This window comes from Pelodiscus sinensis, chromosome 3, assembly GCF_049634645.1.
Source record: "Pelodiscus sinensis isolate JC-2024 chromosome 3, ASM4963464v1, whole genome shotgun sequence".
Taxonomy (NCBI): Eukaryota; Metazoa; Chordata; order Testudines; family Trionychidae; genus Pelodiscus; species Pelodiscus sinensis.
The window spans coordinates 141,835,507-141,853,495 of NC_134713.1; the positions used below are offsets into that span (position 1 = coordinate 141,835,507).

General features: G+C 46.2%; 1 long non-coding RNA gene across 1 annotated transcript in view; it reads right to left on the bottom strand.

Moving 5' to 3' along the window:
* Nucleotides 1-9,279: 9,279 nt before the first annotated feature.
* LOC142827999 (uncharacterized) overlaps nucleotides 9,280-17,989 on the bottom strand; it is an 81,488-nt gene continuing 72,778 nt past the window's right edge. Inside the window, exons 2-3 of the long non-coding RNA XR_012902865.1 lie at nucleotides 12,475-12,734; nucleotides 9,280-11,088 (exon numbers count right to left, since the gene is read on the bottom strand). This is a non-coding gene — a long non-coding RNA (uncharacterized LOC142827999). The remainder of the gene's footprint in view (nucleotides 11,089-12,474; nucleotides 12,735-17,989) is intronic.

Consider the following 17,989-nt stretch of genomic DNA (forward strand, 5'->3'; position numbering starts at 1 on the left):
AATATTACTGATAATTGACATAATGATTAATAATAGCACAAAGGAAACATACTCACAGACTATTTAATGGGACTTCTGCTGCTGCATCTTTTTGCACATTTCTTTGACGTTTACATCATAACTGGTGAAATCCAGCTTCATGCGCACGTTCAGGCTGTCTTCTGTCAAGTTTATGGCAGGAGGCTGGGGCTATGGGGGTGCAGGAGTCGGGGTTGGAGTGCATGAGGGGTTCAGGGCAGGGGTTTGGGAGATGCAGGGAGCAGGGCACTAGGGGTGGGACGTAGAGTACATGGGGGGGGCTCTGGGACTGGATTACTTTATCTGGCCAGGGCTGGACTACTGCAGCCAGGCAGCAGCAGCAGCAGCAGCTGGACAAGGGGCTGGGTAGAATCACCACAGCCGGATCATGGCCTCCTCTCCTATCATGCCACAGGGGGCAGGAGGAGGGGACTGCCACCAGCCCTTCCTGCAGCCAGGTTGGGGTCACAACACAGAGCCTGTCAGGGCTGTTCCGTACTCTAAGTGCAGAAGGTCACGGCCTGCAAGAGAGCTTAAAAATCTTGTTTCTACAGGCACTGGTTACCAAAACTTCCAAGAGTCTCAGATTCCCTGGCCCTGAGAAATAAACAAACAAACAAGCTGCCACCATCAAGTGATTTTTATTCCTAAAACCACTCCCAGGGGTATCCCAACCTCTCTTGCCCCCAAAGAGCTTGACAAAACAAAAGAGGACAACAAGATGCAGTCTCTGGTAGCTGGTCTCTAAGTCTGAGGTGGGCAGATACACGTAGAAAGACCTTCCAGGACACACGAATCAAATCATCACCTTAAAAAATGTGATTTTTTTAATTACAAAACAAAAGGTAAACTTGAAAAAGCACACTTGGTCGCTAGATGTTACAGAGCAAGTAAGGAAAACAAATGAAAACACAGAAAAACATCTCTGGCCACAGTGTTAGATGGTAAATGGGAAGGGGGAGGTACAGCATCACACAGAGCAGTTCAAACCAAACCACAAAATAAAGAACAATTATTCTGAATGCAACTAGTTTCCCTTCACTTACTGCCAATTTTCTCTTTGTTCAGTCCACTCTCATGCCCCAAATTCCTAGGAGACATTGTAGCCCTGCCTGGGTTTAAATCATTCTGTGTCTCTCAACTCCTGATTTCTCTCTCCCACACAAAGAAAGCAGGCAAGGAACCTATATCTAATTCAAATGTCACCCCTAGATCTGATTGGTTCTCCCAGCTCCCTGGCCAACACCTTTGCTAGCTACCTGAGTTAACCCCTTAGTCACTGGGTGTTGGTCAGCACTCCTCCTGCCCATTACAGGGCCTGTCCCAGGATCAAATCCAGGGCGAGGACACTGCAGCCAGATGGGGGCTGGGCCCCAATTGGAGCCTTGCTGAGGGAGGGCTGAACCAGGGCCAGGGCTGCATGGTGGCTGCCCAGCCACTCCCAGAGTGGGGCTACTTGGTGGGCAGCTGCCCTCTGCCCCCAGGAGCAGCCACATCATAGCCCAGTTCCAGCTCTGGGCCATGTGGCGGCCGCCATAGCTGGAACTGGGGCCACAGTGCAGCTGTCCCAGTAGTGACAGCCACACTGCTGCCCAGCTCCAGTTCCAGCACATGGGGCAGAGGGCATGGCCAAAAGAGCCATATTTGCTCACAAGCTATGGGTTGCTGACCCCTGCTCTAGAGAAAACTTGAAGTAAAGATCCATCAAGCTGCACCCACTAGGAATCCTGTTTCTATCTTTGAGCAAGTCCTGAAATATTTGTGGCTTCTTTATAAAGCCTAGTTTGGTTGATACTGGGTATTAAATAACGTTCATAACCTCTGCCACTTTGCCTGTGGAAAATGGTCCTTTTTTCTGAGGACAATTGCAGAAGGTGAGCAGTTTTGAAAAAGGGAGCACAACATGTCTGCTGATTTTTTAATCGGAGTGGCTAGTTTAGAGTCCTGGACCTTAGTCTCCCCCATTTTCATGAAAAACATCAATCTGTCAGAGCTCTTTGAAACTTCTGCTCCACCAGGGCTTGTAAGTCATCTCGGAGCTGGTTCTGGAAAATGTTCCTCTCGTGTTTTAGGGCTTGTTTTAAATTCACTTGGCGACGTCGCCCGCTTGGTTTTAGATTGCATTGATTGCTTTTGGCAAGCTTTGTTTTCTGCAAGGATTGCCTTAATCTGCTCTAGCTTAGTTCAACCGGACTAGCAGCACACAAGCCCTCTCCTTGGAAATGGGGCCCCATGCTTTTCACATGTGTTCCCCTTTTTAAACTGAGCAACTCATCAAAGTGCAGGGATGTTTCAGATGGAAGCAGAAATTGGTGACAGAATCTGGTATTTTATTTGTAAGTTCTTGATAAATAATCCAAATTGCATTGAAGTTCTCCGTTCTCCAACAAGAGAGCCAAAACAAAGGACAGCTTCTTTGCGTACTACCAAGCCTCTTTAACCAGCACCAGCTCCAGACCCTTTTTCTCAGCTTCTCCTGGATCTCACTGTGTTTACAGGCTGTTGCTTGACTCTTTTCCTGCCTCAATCTGGCTCCATTTCTTGTGCCCACACACTCAGGTAGTCAGAGCAAACCCCTCAGTTAACTGCCCTGCTCAGAAGTTAAGAGTTTCTGTGATGATTCCATTAATTCTCTGGTTTAGGTGTAGCCCCATTCACTTGTCTTTTACAACTACCTTAAATGAAGGGCATTAGTCACAAATCCTTTTCAATGAGATGAACTCCATCGGTAACACGTTTTCACTCAGCTCATATCACTGCACATGCAGACTAGCTAACTACCAGCAATGTTGTTCTGCTTAAACCCAGAACACCAGGGTTGCCATTATGTGAGAGAGATGCCTGGTACTCAATCTAGCATGGCCGCTGTGTGATGATATGGAAATTCCCCAGAGAAAGTCTGGGTTCCCAACACTTCCAGATTAGAGAGGTGATAAATTGCTCAATTTCGGATGATGCCTTTCTCCAGACACTGAGATCGACCCATGGCAAACATTATCTTAATCCATTCCAGAGGTTCAGTTATTTCTGAGCGCTAGCACCAATACATCTCACTTTCCTGTACACCGGGGGTGAACAATAATATTTAATGGGGGGGGGCACTCCAAGATTTTGGTAAGTGGTCAAGGGCTGCACTTCTGTGGAGGAGACATGGGGGCTGGGTCTGCCAGTGGGGTGCAGAGGGGAGCTTGGAATAGAGGACTGGGGTGCAGGAGGGACTGTGGGGGTCTGAGGTAATTTGGGTGAAGGAGGGGATTATAATCTGGGGCTTGGAGTGCAGGGTCCAGGAAGGGTTATGGGGGCCTAACTCTGGCCTGGGGGGAGGAGTTTAGAAGGAGATGCAGGGTCTGGGAGGGTGTGGGAGGAGGCAGGGAGAGGGGATACAGAGGGTTTGGTTGGCACCCTGGGGCAGGTAGTTGAGGGAAGAGAGTGGGGTGGGGGTTGCCCATGGGGAAGTTCTCCCACAAGCGGTTTCCAGCACTGCAGTCCCCCAGTCGGGGGCAGAGTGAGCGGCAGTGCATGGTGTCACATGGCTTCTCCCCCATGAGCCAGATCCAGCCCATGAGGCTCGCGGCTCCCCAACACTGCACAGATACTGTTTTTGAATGTAGAAGTGTTGCTGCAGCTATTAAAGGGCTTCTTCACTGGCAGGATCATTGAGCTTGTTGACTGGTTATTTAAAAAAGGATGCTTTGTGTGTGCAGCTGTGTTTTAGCCAATCAGAATGCTGGCTGGCACAGCTGTTGGTGGGGTGCTGAAAGTGGTGAGTAACTAAGCCCTTCTGGAAGTGGTAGTGGAGTAAAAAGTACAATTTCTTCTAAAAAAAACTATTTGAGTGAAAGTCAAAGTATCACAAAAATAAATTACTCGAGTTAAGTGCAAATACCGAAAAAATGTACTTGGGTAGTGCAAGTATTTCTACTCTATTAGGGTATGTCTACACTACCACCCTAGTTGCCCGGCAAGATGCAAATGAAGCCCGGGATATTTAAATCCCGGGCTTCATTTGCAACTTCGGTTGCCTACATTACCACCCTAGTTCGAACTAGGTTGGTAGTGTAGACATACCCTTACAGAGGAGTTGGCTTTCATCGGAATAGATCAGTGGTTCCCAACATTTTCACTAGTGTGGACCCCCCCAATCATTCCCCCAAATCATTCGTAGATACCCATCAAAGCCAATTCTAGCCACAATTCTAATAGTCAGCAGAGTATTTTCTCACTTTTCGTTTACTTACGTCTGTTTGATTAGACGTTCCACCTGTGGATGCTTCACTCTGCTCATCAGTCTCCTTTCTCTCCAGAGAACCTGATTTCAGCCCCGGATCCATGTTGAATGTATGGCTAACGTTTGTATGCTTCTAACTGTAGCGATCGTTTCGTCACACAAAGGCACCGCAACATAGATTTTTGGACCTCAGTTAATAACATTATTGGAAGAGATTTAATTTAAAAATAATAATTGAGTGTAACTTTGCCATTTATCTGAAACTTATTTTCTGTGATCATTTTTATGTATTTTTTATTTTTTTCACGGATCCCCTGCAATACCTTCAGGCTGGGAACCACTGGAATAGATCAATAATAACGGTTACGAAAGGGCAAAAGGGGAGCAGCACTCTCAGTCAGGACCTACTCAAATGGGCTACTGCCACAGCTATTGTTGTCAAGCTATTGTCGCTAGAGGAAAGCTAGTTTGGGTAAAAAAAGCCATGCCTACATGACATGTGCTGCAGTAGCATCCCCTGATTGCTGACCACCCACCACCCCTCTCCTACCACCCAAGCACTGGCACTATCTTCACCCCCCACAACACAAACTACTTGTCTGCACTTCAAAGGCTCTTCAGAGTTTATCCCCACTCCGAATTGTCTGAACCATCAACCTCCCTTCACTAGGCTAATGACCCCCATCTTGAATATGCATTAGTCCAACTGTCCCTTAACCACCTTTGTGCTTTTTCCTATGTTGCTGCTAATGCATGGGAACAGGGCTCTCTCAAATCTGAAAAGCCTTATTCTCAAACTCCAGCTTCTGCCTCACCGCTGCTACACTGTCTACAAAACATATGACGGGACTGGCATTGTCCTTTATCTCTCTTCTCTTAGTAAGTTTTTTGGGGGCAGGGACCACCTTAGCATTGTGTATACACTGTACCAGGTATAATGGGGTATTGATCTTAGTGTTTTAGGTGCTATTACAATACAAATTCATAACAATAACTGCAGCAAGGAGCTGATACTCTTCCTCTACGTGACAGGCATGGTGGGAGGATTAATTGATGTTTACAAAGCTCTTTAAGAACCACAGATGAAAGCCATGCTGGCTGAAGCACTGGATTTATTATTCTGTATTGTGTTTTGGTTTTTTTTCTAGTTGGAAAAGATTTTTATTACTTGTAAATGAAAAACCAAGTGACACAAATGGCATTCGGTGCTATATTGTGAAAGCGCAAGCAGCTCAGAAACACGACCACATGACTGAAATGGTTGTAACTGACGTTACCTACCATACAAAAAGATAAATTCAATTATCTCTCATTCCATTTAATTAATTAGTAGCTGGCCTCCAGAGGCTAAAGCAAATTTCTCTTCTCTACATTTGACCGTCTTGCATCAAAACTCCAGGACAGACCTAAGCAGCTCTAGTGACATGGACCACAGTTTTTTTTTTTCTTAAACTAAGAACACAAGGAAGTCTGTCGCATTCTCTACATTTAACCTCCTCTAACTTAATCAGCCAATAAAAAACAAGCCTCATTCTCTCTCCTCCTTCATCTGCCATTGCTAAGACAAGGTCGGTTCTATCCACCTGAATCATCCACAATTGCTCTCCTGCCTAGAAAGGGTCCTTGGGTGAGTGGCTCCATTCTAGCTTGTGGAGCACCGAGGGGAGAGGATGCTGTTTAATTATGCTAGTTATGCCATATGTGGTCTTGCTGTTTCTAGGAATAGATGCACTCAGACATCAATTAACATTTAATTGCTGGAATTACTCTTGTTCCTCTGCTGTTGATGCCACAGTGAAAAACCAGACTCATTTGCAGCTCTATTTTTGGTTAAGTGGAATTGCACGTGACCCAGACACCCATGGAGGCTAGTCCTCAATCCCTCCACTTGTGCCCTCCTCTTCTATCTTCCTCACCCCTGTAGGCACCCAAAGATTGCCCATTGTGGTCCATTACCCCAGCACTACTCGGCTGGGGGCAGGGAGGCAAGACCCCAGCCCTGGTGTGCCACAGCTTCAGCGCCCACCGCTCCTGGGTGGCAGGGCCACTGCACCCACGGTTCCAGGGCTCCGGGCCCCAGAGCCCTTGGGCAGGCAACCAATCCAACCCAGACTCCCTGTGGGAACTACATTGGCCTGGGGGAAGGACCACAACAGGCTGGGGATGCCTTCCCCTGCCTACAGTACCCACCGCCCATGCTGTTCTGTCAACACTGTATTAACCCATAAATGAGCCAGACTCCAGGTATGTGTTTGTCAACGTCCCACTGGGACACAGAGACCATGACACGAGCTGGTGACTCATCTGCCACCATCTCAGCATCTACTTAAGGAACTTCAGGGGGTAGCTGTCTTTCTGACCCCCCCTTCCCTTCTCCTATTTAGTTTGAGTTTTTTTATCCCCTAGTCATAACTGTGATCATCTGAAGAAGTGGGCTGTGCCCACGAAAGTTCAGGATACCATCTACATTTTTTGTTAGTCTATAAAGTGCTACCAGACTCTCTACTGAAGGAGAATGTTCCAGCCTATGTAAATAAGGTAAAATATTGTGTAAGCATAACTAGAGGAGCACTACAGGAGTTTCCATAATCAATGATCTCATTGTTCAGGGCTCAGTGTGCAGGGACTTTCTCTTGTAGCCAAAACGTTCCAGCGGGCAGGGACCAATGAGGCCTTCAGTCCACTCCAGCCCAGTTCTCAATAAAACATCCCAATTACAGATAAAAATCAAATAGTCAAAAATGTCCATCACTCGCTGGTCACAAAGTGTATGAAACGCCTCCAGGCTCCTGCTGTCTTGTTTATGCAACCGGACCAGAGAGTGAAGGTAGCTGTGATCCCGGCCCAAAGCATGTTTAACGCTGGCAGAGCCGCAAGCCAGGGCTATTACAGAACGGGAGCAGGCACAGGGAAGCTTAGACTCATACCTGCTATAGTGCAAGCCCACAGTCAAACCGCTGAGCAAATTAAATGGCGGCTACAGGCAAGAGGGAAGCAAGCCCTGCATCACCCAGGGCACATGCAGCATAACTGTGTTTGAAACTGCTCCAAAGACTTTCTTAAGGCAGGTGGATGGAGGGTTAATACCCACAGCACCGCAGGTTGCCTGTGTGTTGCGTAAAGAAATTATTCTTTTTGTTTGTTTTAAATCTTCTGTCTACTAATTTCATTTGGTGACTATTAGGAAGAACTATTTCCCTAGGAGGGTGGTGAAGCACTGGGATGGGTTACCTAGGGAGAGGGTGGGATCTCCATCCCTAGAGGTTTTTATGACTCAGCTTGACAAAGCCCTGGCTGGGAGGGTTTTGTTGGAATTGATCCTGCTTTTAGTAGGGGGTTCCAACCCTATGATTCTAAACAAGAATAGCCTCAATATGCACTGGCTGAGCATACTCCTGTCTGGCATCAAGATAAATGCAAATCAGAGCTTTGCCACCGGGTTTTCTCTCAATGTAGCTACACTAGTTTCTGCATACCAGTGTCTGTATCTGTGTTGATCCCAAGTCCACAATCCTTATCTCTCTTGTCCAAGCCCTCTTAGAGAATGACAAAGGCCCAGACTTAGAGTTTAGAGGCTGAAGCCCCAGGCCACCGAAGTTTCTAACTTTTCATCCACAGGGTCATACTAAAACCGAAAGACTATATGAAAATGAACACTTGAGACATTTATTTATTAACAATTAAGTCATTATACCAACAGCATGTATATTTAAAAAATGCAACTTTAATTGTAAGTTTTCACTGCAAGCAAAACTCTTCATTTTAGCAATGCTTTTCTGGCTTTATTGTGTGCAAACTCCTTTATAATTGAAGAAAAATCTAATTTAGGCACAACATCACTGTTAATGTTAAGCATTGTGAGCCCATTCAAACGCTCTTGTCCCATTGTAGACTGATGACAGTTCTTTACTTGTTTTAACTCATTGAACGTGCATTCACCTGGAGCCACTGATGCAGGGAGACTGACAAAAATACGTAATGCAATTGTGATATTAGGAAATACCATCGACAGACCAAGATCGAATAGTTCTTGAAGCAGTTCTTTTGGCTTGCAGTCCAAATTAAAGTTGGTGGAATGAAAAGTGATCTCTTGAAATGTCATTGTTGTATCTTTGTTGAAACTGTTCGGCCGCTGAATATAGAGCTTCATCACTTAGTTCTCTGAACTCCCAAAGGAATCCAAAAAGGGTACACATTTGTCACAGTGACTCAAATTAATGTATAAGACCAGATTTGATGGAGTCAATAGTAACAAAAAAAATTGACTCAATAGTGCCTTTCTGCATCAGATTGAGATGTTTGGCTGCAATTGGTGGAAAACTCAGGTGATACGTCAGTATCCTGTGATACTGGTTTGGACTCAGAAAGGATTGCATCCCATTGATCATGAATCTTTTGAATGTCTTCAAGAAGTTGTTCTGTGTTATCCCTCTCAACATCTAATGTAGCTGTGATGAGGTAAGGTCACAGACAACCCCTTTGGGGTGATTCCCAGGATGCTGACAAGGCCACTACCATGCTCCCTTTTGCTCTCTGGGGCTTCTCGCTGTCCTGTCCTGCTGAGTCAGCTCTCAGGTGTCCCCCAGCCAAGGCACCGAGCTGAGAATCACTGCCCTCCCCTCCCCAAGAAGCAATGCAGACAATTAATCTCTTCAGGTCTAAGGAAAATGTAGTTTGGGGCCCCGCTTTCTGGGATACCATTCCCCAAATGTGATCAAAACCCCAAATGCATTGTTTAGATAAGCCCCCTTTAATCATGAAAGGGGGAATGTACACACTGGTTGCTCCCCCAGGTAACGATCATTTACCCTGGGTTTGATGGAAAATAAAAGTGATTTTATTAAGTATAAGCAGTAGGATTTAAGAGGTAATAAGTGAGATCAGGCAGAGCAAAGTAGATTACAAACTCAAAATAACAGAAAATGCTTAGCTACTTCTATATTAAAACTTTAGTACAAACTTATTACGAACTTACTACAAAATCACCATAAAACTGTTTCTTTCCTGGCCAAATCTTCTAAACCAGGGCACTCTCCTTTTCCTGAGGGTCTTAGGTTACTTCCCTAGGAGCCAAAAGAACCAAGACTCTTGCTCTCCTATTGTTGTTAAAGATTCCCTTTTTGCATAGGAAGTCATCTGGCCAGTTGAGGTGGACATGTGACTTCCCCAGACCAACCACTGTTAAGACTTACAGGACAAAAGAGATTGTTTAACAGTTGGTCATCAAGACATTGAGGGTAACATCCATGCTGGCTTTAATTCACACATTTAAAAACCATAAAGCACTCCACATTCCATATGTCTAATTTCACACACAAGATAGATACATACACCAAAATAAGATAAGCAGATGCAGTGGATTGTTACATAAAGATTGATAGGTCCATAAGATCATTTCATAATGCCTGGAGTAGGATGGGGGGAGTCCATCACTGTAGCATTGCATGCTTCAATTATAAGATTAGTTTCATGGATCATTTTTAGCAGCTTCATCTGCATGGATGACATTAAAATGCCTTCAAGTGTGGATATATACTTCTGAACTGACTTTAAGCTCAGTGCGAGCCTGTGCTATGAGAGTAAGAGATTCAAGTTCACGTAAAGCCTTTCTGACAGAGTCCAAATGCTGAGCAACTGGTTAATGTAATCAATTCATGCTGACCTTCTTGTTGTCAACATGCCGTGAAGGGAAACAGGCAGATACTGCTTCAGAATTTCCCACTTTGGAGGACTGCTACCGAAGAAGTTGTACAATTGCTTGATTGTTCCAAAGTATGTGATTGCTTCCTTGCACACTTCAGCGCAATCAACACTGACAAGATTTAGGGTATGTCTAACCTACATCCCTTTTTCAAAAGAGGGATGTAAATTAGACATATCGAAATTGCAAGTGAAGCCGGGATTTGGATTTCCTGTGCTTCATTTGCATAATTACATCATGGCGGTTTTTTTTTTAAAGTGAAACCGTGGTCTAGACATGGTTCTTTTGAAAAGAAAAGCCTTTTTCAAATGATCCTGTATTCCTCAAAAAATGAGGGACTAGTCAACTATCCAATAAGGTTTTGCTTATTGGATAGTCAACTAGTTGCTTACATCCCCAATCACACAGATGAAAACTCGGATGTGACCGAAACATTGGTGAAGGCCCAAGGTCCCACAATGATTTAAATCCCTCTGATAGGGCCTGTGCCCATTTGTCTGTCATTTCCCATATCTGGCCCCTCAAATGATTGATAGCATTGAATTCAGTCAGTTTCATCCAGCTATCAAGATCTAATGCAGCAGTCAGTCTTCAGTGCCCTCTAATAGGGACAGATTCCCTCCAGGAATCCAGCCTGAGGGAAGGGTGTGTGTGAAACCAGCCATCACTCTGATTGTTTGTTATCCTTTTCAGAGGAGCCTATTTGGAACAAGGGGGCGAACACCACTCAATTCTTTGTCAAAAAGACAAAGAGATTTTTCAAAACTTGTCTGAACAAAACCCCAGAAAATTAAAATAGAAAATGCTTCTGCCTGGAAGCTAGAGGCAGTACAGAAATTTTCAACAGAACAGGCTTTTTTGTTGGAAAATGCTGATTAATCAAAAATGAAACACCATAGGTCATATTCAGGGTGTCATAGACATGTGGCTTTTTCATAGGACCATAGTTGTTTTGACAAAAGTTCCAAGATCCAAAGTGGAATTCCTTGTCAAAATGACAGATAAAGCACAGTAGCAACTTTCCTATGGGGGGCAAAGAAGTGGTATGACTGTCCTTCCAGAAGAACGTCTTAGATCGTTTCCTCACTGAGCAGCTTGATCTTCAAGGGCCAGTGACAAGCAAAACTTGTTACACAGGAGTCTGGCATTGAAAAAAAAATTACAAATTTGATTAAAAGAAAAAGAAGAGCAAGCAAGGGGGCACGTGAAGAGATGGGTTTCTGTTGGGATCAATTTTCCCATCCCACCCCCATCTTGAAGACACTCTGCTCTATTCTGAGCGTAGGTTTCAACCTCTTCTTTCCCACATTTATAAAAAGTTATGGTGCAGTGTCCTTTACGCCCAGACTCTAAGCTCAGTCCACCTCTCTTATGCTAAGTAAGACTCTTCATATACAACAGAATAAGAGCCAGAGGTTAAGGAGACAGAGGTTACTGTGGAGATTATACACATCACACTCAACCCAGCTCTAGTCCTCATGCCACCTCCTGCATCCTTGGACTAGCATATCATTGAAAGAGTTCTCTGTCAAGCAGAGGAATCTTTCTTGGAATCGGGTCAAGTCAAGGGCGAATATGCTTGTTCATGATGACAGAAATATGTAATCTGTATGGAAATAAACACACAGAGAACTGTGCTGCAGCTCATTAGATACTTCATTTGCACAATAGGAGTAGCAGTAACATGTCCATCAGTTGCATTGCCCTGCTGCTCTTCCCACCAACTTTTAATTCAGAGCTTAGTCTTAGTGAGAGATGAGGGGTAGGGGAGGGCATAAACTAGGGATATTCAGTAGCGATTAATTTCCTAGTCAAGTAATCAATGGACTTTCCATCGACTACCTGACTAGTCGCTAGGGAAAGGCAGTTACAATGCTCGCTTCTGGCTCTCAGCACAATCCTCACCACCACTCTGCACTCATAAAGGGACACCTCAATCACACCTCCCCTACCCCTCATTGCCGCTCTGTGCTTTTAAAGGGACAGAGAGGAGCTGGCGTGCAAAGATGCTGGCTCAATTTCTGGTCCCCTGCCAGGTATCAGGACACCGCCACTCCCTGCAACCCCTGCTGCCTTTCTGCATTCTGAAAGGTACAGAGCAGCAGTAGCAGCCAGTCCCGTGGGTCTCAGCACAACTCTCCCCTGCCCTTGCCACTCAGCATTTTTAAAGGAACAGAGCAGCAGCAGCTTAAGAAGCTTTCAGAATGCAGAGTGGCAGTGTGTGTGTGGGGGGGGGGGGGGGGGGTTGTCCAGAGACCTGGCGGGTGACCAGAGACTGAGCCAGTATCTTTGCAAGTGATCGAGTAGTCGATAGTGCTGCCCAATAAGCTCCTTCTTATTGGGTAGTTGACTACTTTGCTACTGGTTCACATCCATAGCATAAACCAATTCCTAGCTATCAAAACATTAAAGAGCTGGTTCGATTGAACCTCTATGCACCACTGCCAATGCATGTCAATCCTGACCCACAACGTCAACACCTCTATTTCTCTTCTCTCCCAAAAATGCACCTTCAATCTTGACCTACTTCAAGCCCAGTTCTCCTGAAGTCTTGGACCCGTCTTAGAGCACAGCCATCATGCCTCAGGATCAGCCTGCTGCACTCCACAGCCTGTGTCGCTCCCAATTCATTTCTAGTCCAGTAACTTTGGTTGGCAGCATTGATGCTCTTTCATTCAAGGGCTCTTCTGGAACAGTCTGGTGTGATATGATCAAATGGAGACTTCAATGAGATCACCTCGCTGTATTTTTGTCTTCTCCCGCAGAAGGCATGGCTCCCTGGAAAGTCTGACATTGCAATGCAAGAAGAACATTCAGGAAATTGAATCTTTTGCAGCATAAAAATATTAATGCTACATCCAACTGTAACAACCACTAAAATAGAAAGGGAAGAACTTTTCTAATTGGACCAGTATTTGACTCACCGGTAAGTATAATGCACTTATATATACTTACCTCAATATATATTCAGGTCTAGAAAATAAAACAGAAGAAGTAATTTCAGTACACTGTGGAATATATTTAAAATGAAGCAATAAACTTACGTGTGATTCCTACAAACACAAACACTGCTTCAAAGCAGTAAAGCACATTCAAATTGATTCCTGGGAACAAAACCAGCCAGTTGTGTCTCACTTCTAAAGGGATAGAAGACTCACTACTCCACAAATCCCAAAGACAGGAGCTGAGCCACTTAAGATCTGCAAATAATCACCTCAGTATTTCAAAAGAACAGATAGAGATCTGAACCCCAGACTCACTACAGTAGTAATAGTAGCCAGTGGTGCAGGGAGTGACATATCTAGGAAAATTCTATACTCAGTGCATGGAAAAGGAATTCAAATTGCAAGAAGGAACGCTAGCCACAGGAACGCGGCAGTCTACGGCTGCATGGCTGCCAGCCTGGCTGCCAGGGGCCACCAGCGCAGCCGGGAGCAGGTGCGCTGCAAAATCAAGGACCTGCGGCAGTCCTACTCCCGGGCCTGCCTGCCAGGGGCCAACCCGGAGGCGTGCCCCCACTTCCAGGCTCTGGACCGCCTCCTGGGGGCTCGTGCTGTCCCTGCCCCCCAGGACGTGATAGACCCCGGGGCAAACAGACCGCTCCAGGAGACGGAGGAGGAGGAGGAGGGTTCCGAGAGCCAGGAACCTGCCGGCAGCCTGCCCAGGACCCGGGACCCCCGAGGCACCCCACAGAGCCACTCGCCTGTGTCATCCGAGGCCAGGGAGGCGTCCACCTGTGAGTACCATCATGCTCCCCTTATGTGTATGGGGGGCTGGGCTGAGAGGGAGCCCTGGGACCGTGCGTCTGGGCCTTGCCCACCACGGAGCAGCAGCTGGGGATCCTGCAGGGGGCCTGGCCTTGCAGAGAGGAGCTGGGTTTCACATACCTGGGCCCCTGGGGTAACTGACCGCTGTTCTTGTTTCACCACAGCCACAGCACCTGGGCCTGCAGGGCGCACCACCCTGCCTGCAGCAACCGCCCGCGCCCGGGCAAGCAGGAGAGCCAGGAACCAGGAGGAGTACCAGAGGGGGCACCTCCGGTTCCTGGAGCAACAGCTCCGTCTCCAGGACCACTGGGTCCAGGAGGACCTGAGGCTGTGCTGGAGGAGCTTGGAGGCACTGGAGGAGCAGGGCCGTGCCCTGCAAGGCCACCTCCAGAGCCTGCTCGACCGCTTCCCAAATGCCTCCTGCTTCCCCTGCTCCCCCTCCTGCTCTCCCTCCTCCCCCTCGTCCTCTCCCTGCTCCCGCTCCTGCTTCCTCCACACCCCACGTCCCTCCTGCCCCACCCTCCACAACCATTCCCCACCAACGCCCCCGGACCCGCAGCGTTACAAGACCGGAGAGGCAGCCGGACCCCCACCCCTGAGCTTTCCTTTCCCTTCCTGCCTTCCCTCCTCTTCCAGCTCCCTTGTCCTAGGTTTCCGCCTCCTCTCTCCCACCCTTCTTCCTCCCTCCCTCCCCCCACTCCAGTTATGTGAAATAAAAAGACTTTTTGTTTGAAAAACAGGTGTCTTTATTTGACAGTAGGTAGGGAGGGTGGAAGAAGGCCCCAGTGGGGCATGCAGGGACGCCAGACGCCAGATGCGGCAGGGCACACCGGTGCCGGGGCGCCGCCGCGGTTCCTCCACGGTCCCCAGGGCAGCCAGGCGGAGAAGCAGGAGGCTGACGTGCACTAGGTGGTGCCAGGCAGCCTCGAGCCTTTGCTGGCAGGCTTGCAGCAGCAAGTCCAGAAAGTGCACCAGAAGGTGCAGGACGAGCTCTGGCTCCATGTTGCCACCTGCGGCGGCCCCCCCGAAGGGAAGCACCGACACAGACGGGCACAGAGACCAACGCTTTGCTGTCCCTCGGCGAGGTTGGCAAGCAAGCAGGAAAAGCTGAGAACCGGCTGTCCGGGGGGGTCCCTTTAAGCACGAGCCTCAGATAGCCTCAGACAGCAGCCACACAAAGCAACTACTGACCTGATGTCCTGCCAGAACCGGTTTCAGCCACCCTTAAATGCGCCCCTGCGTCCAATCAGTGTGGACGCGCTAGTTCGAATTAGCAAAACGCTAATTCGAACTAGTTTTTAGTTCTAGATGCGTTAGTTCAAATTAGCTTAGTTCGAATTAACTAATTTGAACTAAGTTAGTTTGAATTAGCGCTGTAGTGTAGACGTACCCGTTCAGACACCTGTTTAAATATATGTTATTAGACTTGTCGGACAGAGGTGTTACGGTAATTTAACTTATTTTAATAGTTAGTTCTATGCTACTTATCAATTGTATCTGAAGTGTTCACAATTTTATTCAAGGCATCACAACCTCATAAATTTCAATTACCAAGTGCAAATTTATTAATTGCTTGCCTAACTGCCTGTTGTGCACATCATTTACCCAGTTGATATATGCAAAAGCAGTTTACAAAATGTTGATACATGGGGTTGAAGGAGCACCTAGTGCACATACATTTGTGGGTGCAAAATCTTTTCACCGTAGCATTGAAAATGCTGCACTTAAACTTACACTAAACACTACAAAGTGTAATGAAAGTCAGCACTAACACACGTTTACCTATCTTTACTCAGAGAGAAAGCTGCAAGTTGTATTGCACAGAAAAAAAGTGATCTTGCTATTTTACCTGTAGATTGAATAATAGATAATCCTAGGTGAATAGTAGATAATCCTAAGTGAAAGATAATGTTGTTGATGGAATAAGTCTTAAGGAAAGTTCTGATAGTTTAGTTCCTATCTACTCTTCCCTCTCCCCCAAATTAACAGGCACCCTATAGTTAAACAATGCGTGTTGTAGGGAGTCAAGCTAGGGCAAAGGGCAAAAATTGAAAAAACGATAGGTGATAACTAAGAGCTGAACCCACAAAGGGGATGATGGCATTGCATGTTTAGCTTGGCAACCCCTAACACCTGGAGAAGCCTTCCTGTCCAGTGGAAATCATATTCCTGAGACAGGCATCCAGATTCTCCATACACTGAATAGGGAGAGAGAGATGTCTAAGGAATGGATTCACAGACATCAGCAAGCAAGGCTGGAAGCTGCCCAAGCTAGCCAGGAGTGAATGGCAAAGGAAAGGCAGGATTTAGTGCTCACCTTCACAAAAGGACACAGCATGGGAATGAAGGAAGGATTCACAGCAGTGAATCTTCCCCTGGAGTCAGCTACCCAAGCCAGATCAGCCCTTTTTTCTTTCACTCAGAGAACAGCTTTCAAATTCAGTTGTCAGAGAACAGCTTTCAAATTCATTTTCTGTCCAGTTTGAAGCTGGGATCTAAAATTTAGTCTCCTCCATTCCAGGAAAGTGTCCTAAGCTGGGCTACTGTGTATTCTGGGCTGGGCTTTTCTTGATTCCCCCTGATGAAGCTGTTCCACTTTGCATACATCATTACATTTTCACCAGGCCACACAGAGAAAAAGCGGAAGATTGTCTATGTGCCCAAGTGGCAAAGGCCCTCACTTAGGCTGCGGGACACTCAGGTTCAAGCTTCTGCTCCAATGAAAATACAAAATGAATATTCAAGAGGGTTGTACAAAATGAAGCAGCTTCAGACTCACACCACAATACCCAAGAGCCATGGTGCTCAGTCTGACTGGCAGATATCTGGGTTCATTGCCCTGGTTCAGATCAGGGAAAGAGGGTGCAAACTTGGTCTCCCACATTCCAGGTGAGTGCTCCAACTTCTGCATGGACACATTTGGATATAGAAACACATCATGTGCCTGGGGCATACTTCAGTAGGTGGGTTCAGAGCATGCTACTGGACCAAACAAAGAAAAGCCATGGGATGCGTAATTTGAGAAACCCAGTGGGGCTTATGCATGTGCATTAAACAGGGCACTTGTTTGATGGCTCTAGGGCTCAGGTGGTTTTGCACATGCCCGCCAGCAGAAATTTAGATGCCCACAGGGTTAGGTGGCCACTAAGCAGGTGGTCCGAAGATTTCAGTTATGCCTAAATGTTGGACTTTGGTGCCTACAGAGGCAATAAGCCACCAATGGTCCTTTTGGATCAAGCCTGAAGTTCAAAAGTAACTGCGACACCAAACTAAAATTGGGTAACTCGGTCTAACATGCCTTTTGCAAGCAAAGACAAGGAGGTACTGTAATTCCCTGCTCTTCATTAGATGTTAAAGGGAACAGCTAAACACCATCTTTGCTGTCAGGAAAACACTGCAATCCCTCAGAATTAAAACACAAGATTTTTTTTAAAAAAGATCAACTGCTATGAAAGCCATGATTAGAGAAGCAAAGATAACAGTTAAGAAATGAACAAATCACAGAGAATGTCTTGTAAATAAATGTAATGACAATGGAATTACTGTCAAATCAAATTATACAAATTACAGGCAGTAAACAGCAGCTCCAAAGCAGCCCAAGTGAAAAAAGAAGCCCAATTGATTACTCAAAATGAAATGAGAAACAAGATGAGTAAATCTCCAGCATACTAAACACTTCTTTATCCAATAGGCACACCTCATCATCCGACGGCAGCTAGCATAAGTCAAAACCCACAACCTGTCTTCTGCACAGGAGCTGCCTGCCAATCAAAAAGAGCCACAGTGTCACCCAGGGTATGTCTACACTGCAGAGTTTTTGGAAAAATGGCCATTTTTCCGAAAAAACTTCACTTAGATCCACACAGCAACCGCGTTCTTTCAAAAAAAATCAAAAGAACAGAGGGGTTCTTCCTTCTCTTTCTACAAGGAAGAAGTCTTTTTCTGAAAGCGCTCTTTTGGAAAAAGGCATGTGTGGACGGGGAAGGAGTAGTTCTTTTGAAAGAAGAGGAAAGAGGAAAAAGCACAGGTGCTCTGGTGGCCACTCCATCCATAGTAATCACAGCTTAAAAGTGAGATAGTGTCCATTCAGTCTGGATGCTCTCTTTTGAAAAAGCAGATCGTTTTTTCGATGCACTTTTGCAGTGTGGACACTCTCTTTCAGAAGAAGTTTTTTCAGAAGATCTCTTCCAGAAAAGCTTCTTCTGAAAGAAGCCTGCAGTCTAGACATAGCCCCAGAATAACAAGCCAAGGGGATATTCCCTAGGGCTACGTCTA